Here is a 22,999-nt window from a genome sequence, read left to right on the forward strand (position 1 = left end):
CCTGTAATCCGCACAGAGTCGCATACTCCCATCTTTCTTCTTTACCAGTAACACTGGCGCGCCCCATGGGGAAACACTTGGTCGGAAAAAGTTCTTACCCAACGGATCCTCTAAATAAGACTTTTGCTCGACCATCTCTAGCAGTGATATCTTATAAGGAGCACTCGAGATTAGTCCAGCCCTAGGCACCAACTCGATAGCAAACTCAACCTCTCGGTTAGGTGAAAATTCATCAATGTCATCGGAAAACACTTCTGGAAACTCACACACCACCAAAATTTGCTCCAACCTTTGATCATCACCCGAAACACCCGCGGTTAACAATATAATAGCCTGAGATTTGGTCCCAGAATAATTCACCATCATAGAATTCAAGTAGTAACTATTCACTACAACCGGTCCTTCTGTATCTTCAAGCATAAAAACCACCGACTTTGTAGAATAATTGAGTAGGACATGGTTCTCAGATAACCAGTCCAGTCCTAAGATAAGATCAAGACTGATCATCGGTAAACATATTAGATTTTGAACAAAATCACATTGCTTGAACCTAAATGAAACTTTCAAACATCCTAGCCTAGTTATCATGGCTTCATGAGTGGCATTGTACACCTTTAGGTCATAACCTAAAACTACAATCTTCAAGCCTAGCGCACTAGCTTTATTGAATGCAATGAATGAATGTGTGGCTCCCGAATCAAATAAAGCATTTAAAGTTTGACCAGCCATTTCACAGTTACCTCGGATAAGTGTCTCACACTAAACCTTAGCCGATTTCCCAAGCTCAACCGGAGCACTTCTAAACCACTTGTCCACAAGCTTTCATGGTCTCAACACCTCTAAGAACAGGTTTTTTCACACCAAGCCCTTTCTCAAGCTTTCCAAAATCTCAATTAAGCTTCAATATTCACATACACACTACCTAAGCCACAATTATCATACCCAAACACAACATCTCAATACCAAAGCATCATAAAACAATAAATTACACTAGGGTTGAGAATCTTACCACACCCAAGGTTCAAGGAGACAAGATTAATCTTCTTCTTCAAGAGAGTTGGGTCCTATAACATCAATGAGCCCAAAATCTCAACACATTTCTCCATGAAACTCAAAATTTAAGGATGAAGAACTGAAATGATTTCATGGCTTACCTCAAGAATAAAGTAGTGGGTTTTGTAGAGCTCTTCGTGGTGAACGTGTGGCCGCAAATGGTGCAGCAATCGAAGCTCTAGATCAAAAGTTATGGTGGTTTGAAGATCAAATAAGAGTTAGAACTTGAGAGAGTGTTCTTCCCCCTTTCCCCTTCATTTTTAGCGTGTCTGAGTGTGTTGTGAGGAGAGACAGTGCTGAAAATTAGGGTTTTGGTTTAGTTAGGTTGGGCCAAGGGCCCAATATGGGTCCGGTTGGCCTGGTTTGGCCCGTTCGGTCCAATCTTGGTCCGATTTCTATAAAATTGTTATCAAAATTCTCGTCTCAATCTCCTCTATCATATTAAGCAATAAAATCACATTTTTGGCTTTCTAGAATAAATTCTCATTTATGGGTTAATTAGCCATTAATTAACCAGGTTTTACAATATATGTAACGGCCTAGCCCGGAAGAAACAGCGCTTTTTCGGGATCAAACAAAATTTTTATTGAATTTTAGGAATTTTAGTGCATATAAGAAACTCCACTACACAGGTTCTATGTCATCAAGCTGCTGAGTCAGCAGCTTGACTACACCAGACACCTCTCTTGATCTAAGCAGGCAAATCATGAAAAGTTGCGTTTTTGAGCCACTTCGGGTCGAAATTTCAAAATTTTGATTTTCGTGATTAGTCACATTGTGACGAGTTAGTCTCGAATTTTGAGAGAAATATTATATTAATATAATATTCATATATTATTATTTTATTTGGAATATTATATTATTATTTTTTCTACTTTGATTAATGTTGATCTATATTTAGTAACATAATAACTGAGTTAGAAATCTACAGGTAATGGATAATACCGGCATTCTTAGATGAATTTAGCATTGCTAATGTGTCACCATAGATCTTTTATTCTTATAATTATCTAGTTAATCCGAACAAAAGGTTCACATCTTCATCCTCTTCACATCGATGCCAATTTTCATTGAGTAAATCAAGGTATGATGGCTGCTCCTCCTCCCTGAAGTTTCGGCCATAGTGGAAAATCAAGCTAATGATGTTTTCTTCATGTTTTTTCTTAGGATCTCTTGTGCACTCATCATAAGCTCTAAGAAAATATGATTTCTAGCTACTTTAAGTTGAAGAAAACCTTCTTTTCATTATCATGAAGCTTCAGCCTTCATGGTTCATATGGTTTTAAAGTTGTTTTTGATGTTAAAATAGGCATAAAAGTGCTTTTTGAAGCTTGTTCTTGGATCAACTCTTGGCAGCTGCAAAGGGGGTAAGGTTTGGTAAATTAATCAATGATTTATTTTTTTCTTGAAGTGTGAAATCAGATCTTGTTGCTTGAGGCTTGATTTTGAGTGTCTGTGTGATGATTTGATCATGAGATCTTGTTGTTTTAATGCTTGAAAATCAAGTTATTGAAGTTTGTCTTGTTGTTGTTGTTGCTACTGGAAAACATGGCCTTCCAGCCATGATTTTTAAGAGATTTTATGTGTTTTTAATGCGTATTTGATGGCTAAAACATTGCTCTTTAGTTTGGCAAAAATCGGGTAAAAATCGGTTACCAAAAAGATTGAAAACCTAGTTGAAAATCAAGTGGAAATTTGATGATTTTTTTGAAAAAACGTTTTGGCCCTAGGAGAACAAGGAAACCTTTAATTTTAGGTTGATTTGGGGTCAAAATTTAATTATTAAAAAGTTTGAGATTGAATGTTAATTAATGAAAAGTTGAGGGGCCAAAGTAGAATTATTAAAGGTTAAGGGGGTCAAAATGCAATCTCCAAAAATTTGGGAGTCAAAATGCAATTATTGAACGTTGAATAAAATATTGATCAAAAGACAATTTTTCCTAAAAGCCTCAAGAAGGAAATTTTGAGTCCAGAATTCCCTAATTCTCTTTATTAAACACCTAAGGAAAGGTATAAGAAAAGGTATAGAGGTGTCTAAGGTAATGAAAAAAGTTTTAAAAACTTGGAAGCATTTTAAAAAAAAGAAGTTAAAAGATGCATAGCAGTATGCTTGACCTTATAGAGTAAGCGGAGAATTGTGAAATGAAATCACTGAGATACTGTGATGCTCGATTTATGATTGTGAAGAGAAGATAAATATAATTGCTAAGTGATGAAAAGTATGGTTATATGTGAAATATGAGCCTTCGGGAGATGCTTGTGAATATTGTGCGGGGATGACTATATTGTGCTGTTGCTTCCCAGATAGGATGCAGTAAAGAGAGTACCAGCCCTGCAAGCTGAATGCTTGGTAGAGGCCTGACTCGCATACCTGTGGAATATTGACATTTGAGCAAATACGAGCCCTGCAAGTCGAGAGTACTTGGTAGAGGGTATGCGGTACATAACTTGGGATTAAGTTCTAAGAAGGCCTTATCTGGCCTGGAGGATCGGACTATGTCGGGTGCGGGTCGAAACTGACAAATGAGCTAATTACCTACAGTAGGACCAGACATGGATCATACTTGTTTGTGCATATTGTAATTGGTTTGCCTTTGTGAATAATTCTATTTAATTGCTAATTGCTATACTTGACGTAACAACTCTTGATTATGCTTGAACTTTATTACTTGTGTTTGTGGCTGAAATTTGTTGGGTTGTGGTGAATTGTATGTGATTGAGCTTTTGCGCTTGAAGCCATGATTGACTATATGATGGGCCGGAGGCCGTGATCGGTTTGAGTTGTGGTTTAGTAAAGTATGAAATATCAAGCTGGTTCAACAAAGACTTAATGAACCTATGTTTGGAACAGGTTGGTCATTCATACCATTAGGAAAATTTTAAGATTCTTTTATCTGAAAAGGGAGTTTGGATTTCTGGTTAATTAACTGATTTCTTTCAAAAAGGTTTTAAATTTTTTATGGTTAAACCATCGATTTTCAAAGGATTTAGAAACTTGCAAATGGACATTATAAATGGACTTAACTATAAACTCTGACCTTACTAAGAAATCCCCAATTCTTATCCCATATACCTATTTAGATGGACACGGGAGTCTTGTTCTATAAGATTAATCATCCGTATATCCACGACGACCCAATGCGCGGCGAGTATTACATCAATTGTGCGGTACCTCGCGTATGTAATTATGTAGTACATGGTAGACCTTTTCAGCATCCAATTACTACACCTTTCTTCGATCCCGATGTACCCTCTGACTTTCCTCTTTCTTGGATGCAACCAGAGGATGACCCCGAGATCGTATATATCTCTTCTGGAAGTGATGATCCAGGTGAGGCACCAGCAAGCAGGCGTCATTACCTGCCCAATGGTTTTCTGTGAGGGACTTTTGGATCAGAGACGCGGAGACTTTTTGAGGCGTCCAGTCTAACTCCAGTACATTAGAGTGTTTCCCTCGCTTTTGCTAGCATACTTAGAAGGAATGGGCATGTCATAGAGGTCGGCTAGCCTGGGTGCCAGCTTAGGGGCTTGGACACGCCAGGACTTGGGATGCCTTAGGTATATATATATGTATATATTATATGAGTTACTAACTGAGAGACGCTATATCATATTCCTGTACTTGTATGACTGAACTACCTTTGTTTCATGATGTATATTATAGTGTGATGTTTTATATTTTGCCTTCTATTATTCTATGATTGCGTATGCTTATGTTTTCTTATATATTATATGAATGCGACTCTAAACTACTATTGTTTTCTTTTAAAAAAATTTCTCAAAAACTCGCAAGGTGTTAACAACGAACATGCTTATATTTATTAAATATTACTTAAGTTTGGGAAACAGGTTGGTAACATTCAGCTTCTAGTATGATCATGACATGCTGGGAGTTGGATCGTTACAATATAAATATAAGATAAGAAAGTATAAATAGATATATGAGTATAATAGTCATAAGATACTAGCCTAAGCCCACGGAGTTTAGGCTGACTAGTTATATACAGACATATAGAATTTTGAAAGTTAAATCTGCATATACAACATATCTCTCTCAAAGTTGGCCTCTAAGGCAAATAAAATACAAAAAATTAGAGTATTAAAAACAAAAGTAGTAAAAAAGACTCCAAAATATGATAATCAAGATCCTTCGTTCTGTCACTATCTCGTAACTCACTAAGGTGGGTTACGATCTAAATCTAATAAACAACAGCATAATATGGTATGGTAACAGTGCCCAGTAATGTAAGATATAAGATTCTGGGATGCCAGAAGAACTTTATATCAATCAAAACATTCAAGCTTAAAATGTAAGTAATTTTAAAACCAACATTTAAAACCATAATGAAAATAAGGGTAATCTAACTTAAGAAATTTCTAAACTATCAGTTCACCGCTGTCCCACAACCTTCACCGCTTTCCGAACCTCCTCAATCCCAGTAGAAAACACAATTAATAGAAATGCAAGTAAAATACAAGTATAATCATATCAAGTAATTCAAGAAACAACAAAGCATGTTATACAATTAAGCAAACAATGTAAGTCAGCAAATCAAGCAAACACATAGAATATGTACATGATGAATGCCTGTCCTATTTAGCTGTGATATCACATTCTCAGTTCAACTGCCAACCCGACACATTCCCATGGAAATGTCGCCTTTCGGTCAAGAATAAAAGTGGGAGCCCCCCACGGATATAGTGTCGAGCACACTACCCACGGATATAGTGCCGGGAACACTCTTGCGATCTAAAAAGATGCGAGCAGGATACTCTATCATAGACCTCTGGTACACGAAATTGTGATTACACTTTTCACAACTCCGCACAACTAACCAGCAAGTGCACTGGGTCGTCCAAGTAATACCTTACGTGAGTAAGGGTCGATCCCACGGAGATTGTCGACTTGAAGCAAGCTATGGTTATCTTGTAAATCTTAGTCAGGAGATTAATGATAAAAATGATTTTGTTTACGAAAAGTAAATAACATGAAATAAATGGTACTTGTGATTCAGTAATGAGGAACAAGTTAAGGTTCTGGAGATGCTCTGTCATCTGAATCTCTGCTTTCCTACTGTCTTCTTCTCCAAACACGCAAGGCTTCCTTCAATGGCAAGCTGTATGATCCTCTCGGATGAAAAATACCAGGTACGATCTCTGCACGGCTAATCAACTGTCGAATTTCTCGTCTCGGATGAAAAATACCAGGTACAGCTATCGCACGGCTAATCATCTGTCGGTTCTCACTAGCGTCGGAATAGGATCTCTCTATCCTTTTGCACACTGTCACTGCGCCCAACAATCGTGAGTTTGAAGCTCGTCAGAGTCATCCCTTCCCATATCCTACTCGAAATACCATAGACAAGGTTTAGACTTTCTGGGTGCCAGGAATGCTGCCAATTAGTTCTAGCCTCTACCACGAAGGTTCTGATCTCACAGACTCGGTCCGTGGATCAGAGATCCAAGAGATATGCACTCAAGCTGTCACCCAATGACTACGTTGAGCTCAGATAGAACGGAAGTAGTTGTCAGGCACGCGTTCATAGAATTGAGAATAATGATGAGTGTCACGGATCATCAGATTCTCTCTATTGATGTACGAGCGAGTATCATAGAATAGAATCAAGCGTGATTGAATAGAAAAAAAAGTAGTAATTGCATTAATCCATTGAAACACAGCAGAGCTCCTCACCCCACCTATGGGGTTTAGAGACTCATGCCGTCAAAGATACAATATGGAATGTAAAAAATGTCATCAGTCTCAAATGAATCTAAAAGTAGTTTTTATACTAGACTAGTAACTTAGGTTTACAGAAAATGAGTAACTAAGTACAGATAGTGCAAAAATCCACTTCCGGGACCCACTTGGTAAGTGTTTGGGCTGAGCTTTCAAGCTTTCACGTGCATAAGCCTCAAGTTGGAGTTAAACGCCACCCTGGGTAACAAAATGGGCGTTTAACGCCAAGAAATGTGCCAGTTTTGGCGTTTTATGCCAGAAAGTTTTTGGCTGGTTTTTAATGCCAGTTTGGGCCATCAAATATCGAGCAAAGTATGGACTATTAATTATTGCTGGAAAGCCCAAGATGTCTACCTTCCAACGAAATTGAGAGCGCACCAATTGGGTATCTGTAGCTGCAGAAAATCTACTTCGAGTGCAGGAGGGTCAGAATCCAACAGCATCTACTGTCCTTTCTCAGCCTTTGAATCAAATTTTTGCTCAGGTCCCTCAAATTCAGCCAGAAAATACCTGAAATTACAGAAAAACACACAAACTCATAGTAAAGTCTAGAGATTTTTGCATAAAAACTAATAAAAATATAATAAAAAGTAAATAAAAATATACTAAAAACTACCTAAAAACAATGCCAAAAGGGTATAAATTATCCGCTCATCACAACACCAAACTTAAATTGTTGCTTGTCCCCAAGCAACTAAAAACAAAATAAGATAAAAATAAGAGAATATACAATAAATTTCAAAAATATCAATGAAGATTAGTTTCAATTAGATGAGCGGGACTAGTAGCTTTTTTGCTTTTGAACAGTTTTGGCATCTCACTTTATCCTTTGAAGTTCAGAATGATTGGCATCCATAGGAACTCAGAATTCAGATAGTGTTATTGATTCTCCTAGTTCAGTATGCTAATTCTTGAACACAGCTACTTTATGAGTCTTGGCCGTGACCTTAAGCATTTTGTTTTTCAGTATTACCACCGGATACATAAATGCCACAGACACATAACTGGGTAAACCTTTTCAGATTGTGACTCAGCTTTGCTAGAGTCCCCAGTTAGAGGTGCCCAGAGCTCTTAAGCACACTCTTTTTGCTTTGGACCACGACTTTAACCGCTCAGTCTCAAGCTTTTCACTTGACACCTTCACGCCACAGCACATGGTTAGGGACAGCTTGATTTAGCCGCTTAGGCCAAGATTTTGTTCCTTTAGGCCCTCCTATCCATTAATGCTCAAAGCCTTGGATCTTTTTACCCTTGCCTTTTAGTTTAAAGGGTTATTGGCTTTTTCTACTTGCTTTTTCTTTTTTTCTTTATTTTTTGCCATTTTTTTCGCAAGCTTTGGGTTTTTCACTTCTTTTTCTTGCTTTAAGAATCAATTTTATGATGTTTCAGATTATCAATAACATTTATCTTTTTCATTATTCTTTCAAGAGCCAACAATTTTAACATTTATAAACTTCATTATCAAAAATATGCACTGTTCAAGCATTCATTCAGAAAACAAAAAAGTATTGCCACCACATCAAAATAATTAAGCTAATTTCAAGATAAATTTCGAAACTATGCACTTCTTGTTTTTTTTGTAATTAAAAACATTTTTCATTTAAGAAAGGTGAGGGATTCATAGCTTTAAGACATAGACTTTAAACTTTAATGATCATGACTCTAAAAATAAGACATAAAATAAACATCAAAGTAGACAAATAATAAAAGAAAGGAAATTAAAGACATAAAAATAAATGACTCTAATGCTAATGCTTATGTAACTCTAAAAATAGGTTTTTAAGAATAAAAGTTATCACAGAGTTAGGACTCAACAACCTTCTTTTTGAGAGGTAGATGCTCTTTCAATCTGTGAGACGTTCAACTCAATAGGGGACAGCTTCTGACGCTTTAGCTCCTGTATTTCATGCCCTTGTTTCTCTTGTTCTATGAGCAGTTTGTAGAGCATGCTGTTTTGATTCTGCTACTCTTCTTTGAGTTGATTCACAGCTTCTTGCAGCCTGGTGATAGATGCTTCTAGGCGGGTCCAATAGTCAAATTGAGGAATTTTTGGGAGGATCTAATGCGCCCCCCTCTTGATGAGGTTATCTTGAATTTGAGGTCTATTGATGAGCGAATAATTTATACGCCTTTTGGCATTGTTTTTAAGTAGTTTTCAACGTGTTTTAATTACTTTTTAGTATATTTTTATTAGTTTTTATTCAAAATTCACATTTCTGGACTTCACTATGAGTTTGTGTGTTTTTCTATGATTTCAGGTATTTTCTGGCTGAAATTGAGGGACCTGAGCAAAAATCTGATTCAGAGGCTGAAAAGGGACTGCAGATGCTGTTGGATTCTGACCTCCCTGCACTCGAAATGGATTTTCTGGAGCTTCAGAAACCTAAATGGCACGCTCTCAATTGCGTAGAAAAGTAGACATCCAGGGCTTTCCAGCAATATATAATAGTCCATACTTTGCTCAAAGATAAATGACGTAAAATGGCGTTTAATGCCAGTTCCATGTTCCATTCTGGCGTTAAACGCCAGAAACAAGTTACAACTTGGAGTGAAACGCCCAAAACAGGTTACAACCTGGCGTTTAACTTCAGAAACAGCCTAGGCACGTGTAAAGCTAAAGTCTCAGCCCTAGCACACACCAAGTGGGCCCCGGAAGTGGATTTCTGCACTATCTATCATAGTTTACTCATTTTCTGTAAACCTAGGTTACTAGTTTAGTATTTAAACAACTTTTAGAGATTTATTTTGTACCTCATGACTTTTTCACGTTTTATATTGTATCTCTACGGCATGAGTCTCTAAACTCCATGGTTGGTGGTTAGGAGCTCTGTTGTGTCTCGATGAATTAATGCAATTACTTCTGTTTTCTATTCAATCACGCTTGTTTCTATTCTAAGATACTCGCTTGTACTTAACCGTGATGAATATGATGATCTGTGACACTCATCATCATTCTCAACCTATGAACGCATGCCTGACAACCACTTTCGTTCTACCTTAGATTGAGTGTGTATCTCTTAGCCTCTTGGTTCATGATCAGAGTCTTCGTGGTATAGGCTAGGATTATTGGCGGCCATTCCTGAGATCTGGAAAGTCTAAACCTTGTCTGTGGTATTCCGAGTAGGATCTAGGATGGAATGACTGTGACGAGCTTCAAACTCACAAGTGCTGGTCGTAGTGACAAACGCAAAAGGATCAATGGATTCTATTCCAACATGAGTGAGAACTGACAGATGATTAGCCGTGTGGTGACAGCGCATTTGGACCATTTTTACTGAGAGGACGGATGGTAGCCATTGACAACGGTGATCCACCAACATACAGCTTGCCATGGAAGGAGACCTGCGTGCGTGAAGAAGAAGACAATAGGAAAGCAGAGATTCAAAAGACAGAGCATCTCCAAAACCTCAATCTGTTCTCCATTACTGCATAACAAGTACTATTTAATTTATGCTTTTTACTCTTCATAAATATAATCATTCTTATCATTGATTTCCTGACTAAGAATTACAAAATAACCATAGCTTGCTTCAAGCCGACAATCTCCGTGGGATCGACCCTTACTCACGTAAGGTATTACTTGGACGACCCAATGCACTTGCTGGTTAGTGGTACGAGTTGTGAAAAGTGTGATTCACAATTCGTGCACCAAGTTTTTGGATTAGATTAGGAAAATTTTGTCTTTTGGGTCAGAGTCTTTTATTTTCTTTTCAAAAATTTTCCAAAAATTTATTATTTTTCTTTATTAATCTTTAGAGTTTTCTGTTTGAGTTTAGTTGCATGTTTTAAGTTTGGTGTCTTTTGTGTTTTTGTCATCCAAAAAAAAATAGTTCTTCTCTGTTTAATCCTTGCATTTGTTGAATGTGTCTATGTTCTTGTGAATAGTTGCTCCTTTGAGTCTATTTTTCTTTGATTAAATCTTGTGTCAAGTTTTAAGTTTGGTGTTTTCTTGTTAGTTTTTATTTTCGAAATTTATTTTTGGTTTTCTAAAAATTTTAAGTTTGGTGTTCTTTGTGTTTTTATTTTCTTAAAAATTTCCAAAAATTTTTCTTGGTGTTCATCTTGATCTTCAAAATGTTCTTGGTATTCATCTTAACATTCAAAGTTTCCTTACTCGTTTTCTTTCTTTTGATCTAAAAATTCTAAGTTTGGTGTCAGTTTATTGTTTTTCTCTTTCCTCATTGAATTCAAAAATATCTTTTCCCTTAATTTTAATTGATTTTTCGAATTTTCCTTTTAAAAATTTAGATTTTATTTTAAAATTTTTATTTTATCTTATCTTAGTTTTAAAATTTCAAAGTTCAAATCTTTTTCAAAAAATTATATCTTTTTCAAATCCTTATCTTATATAGTTTCAAATTTTCAAATTTCAAAATTCAAATTTCAAATTTCAAAAATTTAAAATTCAAAATTTAATTTTCAAATTTAAAATTTAAATTTCAAGACTTCCTAACCACTTTCTCTCTCTTCACTTTTCGAAAATCCTTACCCTTTATTTTTCAAATCATTTTAATTAATTATTTATTTTAGTTTTCAATTTCCTTTTAATTTTTGAGCTTATATTCGAATTTTCACTTATTTTATTTTATTTTATTTTCGGTTTCCAAAAAAAAAAATTTACAATCCACATCATCTTCCTTTTTCCATCATGGACAAAAGTGGAAATGAACAGTCCAGAAGGACTCTGGGGTCATATGCTAACCCTATTACTACTGCATACGGGGGTAGTATCTGTATACCTCCTATCAAAGCAAGCAGTTTTGAGCTAAATCCTCAGCTCATTATCATGGTGCAGCAAAATTGCCAGTATTCTGGTCTTCCACAGGAAGAACCTACTGAGTTTTTGGCACAGTTCTTGCAAATTGCTGACACAGTGCGTGACAAGGAGGTAGATCAGGATATATATAGGCTATTACTGTTTCCGTTTGCTGTAAAAGATCGAGCTAAAAGGTGGTTAAATAACCAACCCACAGCAAGCATAAGAACATAAAAACAGTTATCAGACAAATTCCTGAATCAATATTTCCCTCCAAAAAGGATAACACAGCTAAGGCTGGACATCCAAGGCTTTAAACAAAAGGATGATGAATCCCTTTATAATGCCTGGGAGAGGTACAGAGGGATGCTAAGGAAATGCCCTTCTGAAATATTTTCAGAGTGGGTGCAATTAAACATCTTCTACTACGGGCTTAGAGAAAAAGCTCAGAAAGACTATTGAAGAGGCTCAAGAGCTTATTGATATAGTTGCTAGAAATCAGCATCTGTACATAAGTAATAAGTCCTCCATGAAAGAAGAACCTAAGGCAGTATCAATTGACTTTAGTCCTCTGGAACAAGTTGCTGAACTCAATCAGCAACTATCTTCTATAACAAGGCAGTTAGCAGAAGTTAAGGAGATGCTACAAGAAACCAAAAATACTAACAAGGATATGGAATCACAATTGGATCAGACAAAACAGCATTTATCAAAACAGATAATAGAGGAGTACCAAGCAGTTCAATTAAGAAGTAGAAAAACATTAAATACCTCAACTCAAAGCAGCAGAAAGCCAAGAAAAGAACAGCTGACAGAAGATGAGCAACCTACTATCCAAAATCCCTCTGAGGACAGTAAGAGCCCAGAGAGGAATAAGTCTGGCGTCCAAACACCAGAAAAGGGTGAAAAACTGGTTTTAAACGCCTAATCCATGTCTAGTTCTGGCGTTCAAACGCTAGAAAAGGGTAGGAATCTGGCATTCAACGCCCAATCCATGTTCAGTTCTGGCGTTCAAATGCCAGTGAGGGATCAGACACCTGCAAGTGCTGATAATAACTCCCTCAAGAAGGCTTCTCAACCTACCTCTGTAGGAAATAAACCTGCAGCAACTAAGGTTGAAGAATATAAAGCCAAAATACCTTTTCCTCAGAAATTTCGCCAAGCGGAACAGGATAAACAATTTGCCCGCTTTGCAGACTATCTCAGGATTCTTGAAATAAAGATTCCGTTTGCAGAGGAACTTGAGCAAATACCCTCTTATGCTAAGTTCATGAAAGATATCTTAAGTCATAAGAAGGATTGGAGAGAAACAGAAAAAGTTTTTCTCACTGAAGAATGCAGTACAGTCATCCTAACAAGCTTACCAGAAAAGCTTAAGGATCCTGGAAGCTTTATGATACCATGCACATTAGAGGGTGCTTGTACCAAGACAGCTCTATGTGATCTTGGGGCAAGCATCAACCTAATCCCTGCATCCACTATCAGAAAGCTTGGCTTGACTGAAGAGGTCAAATCAACCCGAATCTATCTTCAACTTGCTGATGACTCCATTAAATACCCATTAGGCATAATTGAGGACATGAATGTCAAGGTTGGGCCATTTGCCTTCCCTACTGACTTTGTAGTGCTGGAAATAGAGGAGCACAAGAGTGCAACTCTAATTCTAGGAAGACCATTCCTAGCAACTGGACGAACCCTCATTGATGTCCAAAAAGGGGAGATAACCCTGAGAGTCAATGAGGATGAGTTTAAGTTGAATGTTGTCAAAGCTATGCAGCATCCAGACACATCAGAAGACTGCCTGGGCGTTGATATTATTGACTCCCTAGTGGAAGAGGTCAATATGACTGAGAGTCTCGAATCAGAGCTAGAGGACATTTTTGAAGATGTTCAGCCTGATCTGAAGGAACTAGAGGAAATAAAAGAACCTCTGAAAACTCCTCAGGAAGAGGAGAAACCTCTTAATCTCGAGCTCAAACCACTACCACCATCCCTAAAATATGCATTTCTGGGAGAAGGTGACACTTTTCCTGTAATCATAAGCTCTGCTTTAGAGCCACAGGAAGAGAAAGCACTAATTTAGGTGCTAAGGACACACAAGACAGCTCTTGGGTGGTCCATAAGTGATCTTAAGGGCATTAGCCCAGCCAGATGCATGCACAAGATCCTATTGGAGGATGATGTTAAGCCAGTGGTTCAACCACAGAGGCGGCTAAATCCCATCATGAAGGAGGTGGTGTAGAAAGAGATCACTAAGTTACTAGAGGCTGGGATTATTTATCCTATTTCTGATAGCCCTTGGGTGAGCCCTGTCCATGTTGTCCCTAAGAAGGGAGGTATGACAGTGGTTCATAATGAAAAAAATAAACTGGTTCCTACAAGAATAGTTACAGGGTGGTGTATGTGTATTAACTACAGAAGGCTCAACACAGCCACCAGGAAGGATCACTTCCCTTTACCATTCATAGACCATATGCTAGAAAGACTAGCAGGTCATGAATACTACTACTTTTTGGATGGCTATTCAGGTTATAACCAAATTGCAGTAGATCCTCAAGACTAAGAGAAAACAGCATTCACATGTCCATCTGGAGTATTTGCATACAGAAGAATGCCTTTTGGTCTGTGCAATGCACCTGCAACCTTTCAGAGGTGCATGCTCTCTATCTTCTCTGATATGGTAGAGAAATTTCTGGAAGTCTTCATGGATGACTTCTCAGCATTTGGGGGCTCATTTATCTCCTGTCTTAACCATCTAGCACTTGTTCTGAAAAGATGCCAAGAGACTAACCTGGTTTTAAATTGGGAAAAATGTCACTTTATGGTGACTGAAGGAATTGTCCTTGGGCATAAAATTTCGAACAAGGGAATAGAGGTGGATCAAGCTAAGGTAGAGGTAATTGAAAAATTACCACCACCCACCAATGTTAAGGCAATCAGAAGCTTTCTGGGGCATGCAGGATTCTATAGGAGGTTTATAAAGGATTTTTCAAAAATTGCAAAACCTCTGAGCAATCTGCTAGCTGCTGACACACCATTTGTGTTTGACACAGAGTGTCTGCAGGCATTTGAAACCTTGAAAGCTAAGCTGGTCACAGCACCAGTTATTTCTGCACTAGACTGGACATTACCATTCGAACTAATGTGTGATGCCAGTGACCATGCCATTGGTGCAGTACTGGGACAGAGGCATAACAAGCTTTTGCATGTTATTTATTATGCTAGCCGTGTTTTAAATGATGCCCAGGAAAATTACACAACCATAGAAAAAAAATTGCTTGCAGTGGTTTATGCCATTGACAAGTTTAGATCATACTTAGTAGGATCAAAAGTGATTGTGTACACTGACCATGCTGCTCTTAAATATTTACTCACAAAGCAGGATTTAAAACCCAGGCTCATAAGATGAGTGTTGCTTTTGCAAGAGTTTGATATAGAAATAAGAGACAGAAAATGGACAGAGAATCATGTAGCTGATCACCTGTCCCGGATAGAACCAGTAGCAGGAGCATCCCTCCCTCCTACTGAGATCTCTGAAACCATTCTAGGTGAGAAATTGTTTGCTATTCAGGAAGCTCCAAGGTTTGCAGACATTGCAAACTATAAGACTCAAGGTTCTCCTTCTGTAACCATGGAGAGGAAGCATGAAAAGCTTCTCTCAGTACAGAGTCAAACAAAAACCCCACATTCAAACTCTAAGTTTGGTGTTGGAAGGCCACAACCAAACTCTATGTTTGGTGTTGAGAGGCCCCAACCCTGCTCTGATTATCTGTGAGGCTCCATGAGAGCTCACTGTTAAGCTATTGACATTAAAGAAGCGCTTGTTAGGAGGCAACCCAATGTTATTTAATTATATCTATTTATTTTCCATTGCAATTTTATGTTTTCTTTAGGTTGATGATCATGTGAAGTCACAAAAACAACTGAAAAATCAAAAACAGAATGAAAAACAACATTAAAAATAGCTCACCCTGGAGGAAGAGCTTACTGGCGTTTAAACGCCAGTAAGAAGCATCAGACTGGCGTTTAACGCCAGAAAGAAGCATCAAGCTGGCGTTAAACGCCAGAAACAAGCACCAGATTGGCGTTTAACGCCAGAACAGAGCATCAAGTTGGCGTTGAATGCCAAGAAAGGGAGAAAAGCTGGCGTTTAACGCTAGAAACAAGCAGCAGTCTGGCGTTAAACGCCAGGATTGCACACTAAGTCCTTGACCCCTCAGGATCTGTGGATCCCACAGGATCCCCACCTACCACACCTTTTTCATACACACTTCCCCCACCCTTGGTTGAATCCACCATACACCTTCTTCTCCCCCTTTCCTCCTTCTTTTGCTCGATGACGAGCAAACATTTTAAGTTTGGTGTGGAAAAAGCATTGCTTTTTTGTTTTTCCATAACCACTAATGCCTCAAGGGATGCACTTTCCTCCATAAAACTATTGGAAGCAGATTAACACCTCCCTAGGAGAATTAAGTTCCAACATGGGACAACTAAGGGTAGAGTACCAAGAGCATTCCATCCTCCTCCATGAAATTAGAGAAGATCAACGAGCTATGAGGGAGGAGCAACAAAGGCAAGGAAGAGACATAGAGGAGCTCAAGAGCACCATTGGTTCTTCAAGAGGAAGAAGATGCCACCCTTACTAAAGTGGACCCGTTCCTTAATCTCCTTGTCTATTTATTTTTTCTGTTTTCATTCTCTATGCTTTATGTTTATTTATGTTTGTGTCCTTTTTACATGATCATTAGTGTCTAGTGTCTATACCTTAAAGCTATGAATGTCCTATGAATCCATCACCTTTCTTAAATGAATAATGTTTTTAATCATAAAAGAACAAGAAGTACATGATTTTGAATTCATCCTTGAAATTAGTTTAATTATTCTGATGTGGTGACAATACTTTTTGTTTTCTGAATGAATGCTTGAACAGTGCATATGTCTTTTGAATTTTTTGTTTATGAATGTTAAAATTGTTGGCTCTTGAAAGAATGATGAAAAGGAGAAATGTTGTTGATAATCTGAAAAATCATAAAATTGATTCTTGAAGCAAGAAAAAACAGTAAATACAAAAGCTTGAGGAAAAAAAAGAGAAAAGAAAAATGACAAAAAAAAAAGAAAAATAAAAAGCAAGCAGAAAACGCCAAAAGCTCTTTAAACCAAAAGGCAAGAGCAAAAAGCCAATAGCCCTTAAAACCAAAAGGCAAGGGTAATAAAAAGGATCCAAGGCTTTGAGCATCAGTGGATAGGAGGGCCCAAAAGGAATAAAATCCTGGCCTAAGCGGCTAAACCAAGCTGTCCCTAACCATGTGCTTGTGGCGTGAAGGTGTCAAGTGAAAACTTGAGACTGAGCGGTTAAAGTTGAGGTCCAAAGCAAAAAGAAGAGTGTGCTTAAGAACCCTGGACACCTCTAATTGGGAACTTTAGCAAAGCTGAATCACAATCTGAAAAGGTTCACCCAGTTATGTGTCTGCGGCATTTATGTATCCGGTGGTAATATTGGAAAACAAAGTGCTTAGGGCCACGACCAAGACTCATAAAGTAGCTGTGTTCAAGAATCAACATACTAAACTAGGAGAATCAATAACACTATCTGAATTCTGAGTTCCTATAGATGCCAGTCATTCTGAGCTTCAAAGGATAAAGTGAGATGCCAAAACTGTTCAGAGGCAAAAAGCTACTAGTCCCGCTCATTTAATTGGAAAGCGTGATTCACAATTCGTGCACCATCTATCCATCACTTTTTTGGTGATTGGGCGTTCAACTGAGATAAATTCATCCACACCTATCTTTACCCCCGCATCTTTACATAGCAGACTAATCAAGCTTGGGTAGGCCAATTTGGCATCAGTGGATTCCTTGTTTCCAAACATGTAAATTTCAACAGGGATCAGATGATGAATCTCTACCTCCTTCCCCAGTATAATACAGTGGATCATCACTGCCCTTTTGACAGTGACTTCAGATCGGTTGCTGGTTGGGAGTATAGAACGCCCAATGAAATCTAGCCACCCTCTAGCAACTGGTTTGAGATCTCCTCTCTTTAGCTGGTTTGGGATACCTTTTAAATTTGTAATCCACTTGGTTCCAGGGAGGCATATGTACTCTAGAACTTGATCTAGCCTTTTATCCTTGGCCATTCTCCTGTTAAAGGACTCTGGATCATCTTGTAGTTGAGGAAGTTTGAGAACTTCTCTCACTTTGTCAAAATGGAAGTAAATAATCTTCCCTCTAACCATAGTCCAAAAGGAGTAAAAAGTAGTTCCCTCTAATCTTTGCTTCTCTGTCATCCACAGATTTACATAGAATTCCTGGACCATGTTTCTTCCAACATGTATCTCAGGATTAGCCAAGACTTCCTAGCCTCTGTTTTGAATCTGCTCTTGGATCTCCAGGTATTCATCTTCTTTTAAACTGAACTTAACTTCCGGGATTACTGATCTTCTGCACATAATTTTGAGGTTATGGTCTGCATGTTCTTTGGTGCAGAAATTCTCATGTATCCAACGTGGTTTTGGATTGCTTTCGTTCTTGTCTCTTGAAATGGTTTGTCTTCCTTTGAGAGCCATGAGATTTGTTTGTCTTAGCTCAGGGATCACGGAGATCACACCAAACTTAGGATTGCTTATCCTCAAGCAAAAATAAAAAGAAGATGAAAAGATGGAGAGAAGGATTTGAATGATGTGTTAAAGGGGATGGCCGAATGTGTATTTAAAGGGAGGGAGGGAATGGGTTCGAATTTTTAGAAAAGGATATGATTGAAAGACATGATTGATAAAAGATAAACATAATATGAAAAAGATGAGATTGCTTTCAAAATTTAAGAGATATGAAAAATATATGAGGAAGTTAGATCTGAATTTTTGTTTATGCATCTAAGAAATAAAAGATAATATGAATGAGTTAAAAAGATTTGAAAAGAAATTGAAAATATGAATGACTTTTGAAAAATAATTGAGAAGAATTGAAAAATAAATAAAAAGAATTTATAAGATTATGAGTTTTTGAAATTGGAAATTGAAAGATGAATATTTGTAAAATTTTTATGTAGAAAATTATGAATTAAAACATGAAAATTTGAATCGGAAACGAAATTACCTCCCTGATAAACCCATATTTTATGATGTATTTTGTGCTCAATTTAAGTGATTTATTCAATCCTTCACCCACTTATTCATGTAATTCGCATGGTTTTACTTTCCCTTCCTTATTATGTGATATATGTGAAAAATATGTTTTCTATGCTTTAGAAATATTAAAATTAATCATCCTTTATTACCATTCGATGCCGTGATTTGTGTGTTGAGTGCTTTCAGGCTTTATAGGGCAGGAATGACTTAAAGGATGGAAATGAAACATACAAAAATAGAAGGAAAGCACAAAAATGGAGTTTTGAAGAAAAGGGCAGCGACGCGAACGCGTGGACGAAGCGGCCGCGTGCCCAGCGCGAAAAGGCAGCGACGCAAATGCATGACTGACGCGGACGTGTGCCTTGAGCAGAATGCAAATGACGCGTACGCGTGCCTGACGCAAATGACGCGTGCCTGATGCACGCCACGCACCAGAAACTGCAGAAAATGCCCCCAGCAATTTCTGAACACCTTTTGGCCCAGATCCAAGTCCAGAAAACACAGATTAGAGGTTATAAAGTGGGAGAATGCATCTATTCATACGATGGATTCGATTATTCACTATTCATAATTTTAGATGTAGTTTTTAGAGAGAGAGGTTCTCTCCTCTCTTTTAGGTTTTAGGATTAGGATTCCTCTTAAAGGAATTAGGATTTCAACTTCCTCTCAGGTTCAATATTCCTTTTACTTTATATTTCTCTTTTACTTTCAGATACTTTAATGCTTTTAATTAATTACTTATGTTGCCAAATTGGCTTATGAACCATTCATGTTAGGATTTTCTTTATTTAATATAAATTGAGGTATTTCAGATTTATGACTCTTATTTAGCTTTTTATATTCTTGGCTTTAATTGATTAACAGGAGGCTCTTGAGTTATCAAACTTATCGTGGTTGTTAATTGTTATTTTTGCTAATTGAATTAAATCCCATTAACTCTAGTCTTTCCTTAGGAGTTGGCTAGGACTTGGGATCTAACTAATTAGTCCACTTGACGTTCCCTTGCTTTCGCAAAGGTTAACTAAGCGGGATTAAACTCAATTCTCATCACCATCGATAAGGATAACTAGGATAGGACTTCCGAATTTTCATACCTTGCCAAGAGTTTTATTAGATATTAATTTATCAATTCCTGCAATTTATTTTCCCTGTTCAACCCTTTTTAAAACCCAAAACACTGTTTTCCATAACTAATAATAAGAACACCTCCTTGCAGTTCCTTGAGAAGACGACCCGAGGTTTGAATACTTCGGTTTATAAATTTTATTGGGTTTGTTACTCGTGACAACCAAAATGTTTGTACGAAAGGATTTTTCTGTTGGTTTAGAAACTATACTTACAACGCAATTACTTTCATTCTTTACCGATAGAAAAAAACCGATCGTCAAAATGGCGCCGTTGTCAGGGAATTGCAAACGTGTGCCTTATTATTGGTCATTGTAAATATTTTTCTTTTACTTGTTTATTTATTTTTATTTTTCCCTTTTATTTCTATTAGCTACTATGAATTCTCACCCCTCTCGCTTTGAGTTTGGTTCTAAATTTGTTGAAAGGAATGGAAGCTATAACAGGAATATGCATCAAGTTCTAAGCTATCAAAGATGGATGGAGCCAAGAGGATCAGATCAACCCTTTAGGCAACAACACCCTCCAAGATATTATGGGCAAGGACAACTCTACAATGCATACCAAGCTGATAGTTTTGCTTGAATATGAGTTGATTATTCTTTAAATTTGTGAATTTATTGTTACCTAGGAAACATTTATCATGCCACTCACTTTAATTTTCTTTCTACTAACTCACTGATTTCCACTTTCTAACCTCTTTTTCAATCCTAACCGATCTAACTTTCCAACTTCTCTTTTTGGTTTTTAACTAACTACTTTAACTTTCTAACTCAAGGCATGATTATTGTTTTTCCTAATTAACATGAATTCTACTTATATTATATTTTGGATTGTGATTTTTCATCTCAGATTTTTAACTCAAATACAGTCCATAATGCACATATACTTAACTCATTTCATAATTCTACTACTCTTTTGCCACTATGTGCTTTTATTGCTATTATTCTATTTGCCTACTTGTTTTCCTGCTTTTGTTCTTCAATTATATCCTGGAATTTCTGCTTTTCAGGATGTCTGACCCTCAGCGCAAAGGAAAGGGCAAAGCAACCACTGGCAAAAGGAAAAGAGGCGAATCCTCTATGTCCATCCTCGACATTATGCATGACGACTCCTGGCGGGAAAAGCACATTACCCCGCAGGAGAAGGCTGACCAACTCCTCACTGCCAATGATCCTGTTAAATTTGCAAACTGATACTGTGAGCTGAAGTATCTAGTATTTGTCACCTCCAAGAAACTGTACCTGGAGAGAACTCTGAAAATTCCAGAAGAACTACAGCAGTACACCTCCAAACAGATAAAACAGAGAGGCTGGTTCTTCTTGGAGAGAAACTTGATAGAGGTCAATGCTTCCTAGGTCAGAGAGTTTTACTGCAACTATTTCAAGACTTCCCTGGATGCAGTGCACCTCAGAGGGAAACAGATTTTGGTCATTGAGGAAGCTATTAAGGACATCCTCCACCTTCAGCCTAAATCAGATCAGCTTAACGGTTACCAAAAGGCTGAACAGGATATGCACTTTATGAGATTTGATTGGGATGCTGTCAAGCAGAGAATAGCCCTTGATCCTACTGTCCCATGGGTCATGGGAAAGAACACAGTGATGCCTAGGGGAATCAAGCTGATGTATCTGAATGATGAGGCTCGGCTCTGGCACCAAATTCTAAGCAACTATGTGATACCGAACACTCATGAGACAGAGTTGCCCGCTGCTATGATCACCCTCATCTGGTGTGTGATGGAGGGTAAGGACCTGTATCTTCCATGTTTCATCCGGTACTATATGGCCAGGGTCCATGTGAGAGGCACTCTCCCCTTCCCTTACCTGATCACCCAGCTGGGCCGTCGAGCTGACGTGCCTTGGGAGCTTGCTGATGAGAAGCCACCTGCTGCGGACTGCAAGAAGATTATCCCTTACACTAGGAAGTTTTAGGCTTTAGGCCACAGACCCCCATTCCTCACCGCTTCTGATGAGACCGCCACACCTTCAGCTGCCCCTTCTTCATCCACTACTGCACCAGCTACCACCACTGTACCTCCACCTGCCTCAGAGCCCATTCACCACCTCGTGCACCGCTTATTTTAGCAGCTGGACCAGATGGAGCGCCGCAACCGGCGGCGATATGAGAGATCTGAGCGTCGCAACAAGCAACGCTATGAGAACCTCAAGTTGATGATCTGATCCGGCGGCGACATCCCCTCCGAGCCTGACACCCCTTCTGATACATCTAAGGTGGAGGAGGATGATCACGAGGAGGAGGCACCTACCCAGGTTGAGCAGGCAGGACCAGAGCAGACTGCGCCATAGCATGACGAGCACCACCAGCTACAGGCCGCAGATCCGGAGATTCCTATACATTCAGCGCCTCCCCTGCAGCAGACAGATCCTCCTACACTTATCCAGTCTGCAAACCCTCAGACCACCACAGAGACACCAGCAGCCCATCCTTTCAATGATGACACTTCTTCACACCCAGCTTGAGTAAGCATCGAGGACGATGCTATATTTTAAGTGTGGGGAGGTCGCCATCCCTGGCCTATCTTTTTGGTGAACCACTACAGACTCTTTTTATCTTATTTTGTTCATTTTTCTGTATTTTTATTTTTATTTTTATATTTCAGTACTTATACATTTTTCTTTTGATATATTTTTACTTTATTTCCGTATTTTGCACTTTAGTTTATATCTTAGACATTTTGTTTAGTTTGTAATTCTAAACTTATTAGTTATAGAATATGTGGATTAATTAGTATAGTTTACCCTCTTAGCATATGATAGTTGGTTTAATTCAAAATAAAAAGGAGTAAACTAGAAACTTTAGTAAATTAAAACAATCCACGCACCTTGTATATATAGCATTACATGTTAGTTAGTTAACCACAATTCATCAAGGAAGAACACTAAGACTTTAAAAGCCACCCTAATATTTACATTGAGAATAATGGGAACTTTTGATTTCTGCTTGCATGACATATATAACTGATATATGATTTTTGAGCTGGAGAACACACAGCTTGTGAGTTTTGAGCTTAATTGTATGGTTACATTCAAACCATAAATTTCATTGTTGTGTGTTTTGCCCTTCTTTTTTCATTCTGATGTTCTTTACTTTGCTTTAATCTATATGTCCAGTATAGAATATAGATACATACCAAGAGATGATTGAGGCCATCATTTGAATTTTTACTCACTTATCCCA

The 22,999-nt window shown here is 37.9% G+C and overlaps 1 pseudogene; it reads left to right on the forward strand.

The window, feature by feature from the left end:
* The first annotated feature begins 20,811 nt into the window (after nt 1-20,811).
* Nucleotides 20,812-21,981, forward strand: LOC148553312 (uncharacterized; annotated as a pseudogene).
* The last annotated feature ends 1,018 nt before the right edge of the window (nt 21,982-22,999 follow it).

This window comes from Arachis ipaensis, chromosome B7 (assembly GCF_059453495.1).
Source record: "Arachis ipaensis isolate K30076 ecotype BB chromosome B7, ASM5945349v1, whole genome shotgun sequence".
Classification (NCBI taxonomy): domain Eukaryota; kingdom Viridiplantae; phylum Streptophyta; class Magnoliopsida; order Fabales; family Fabaceae; genus Arachis; species Arachis ipaensis.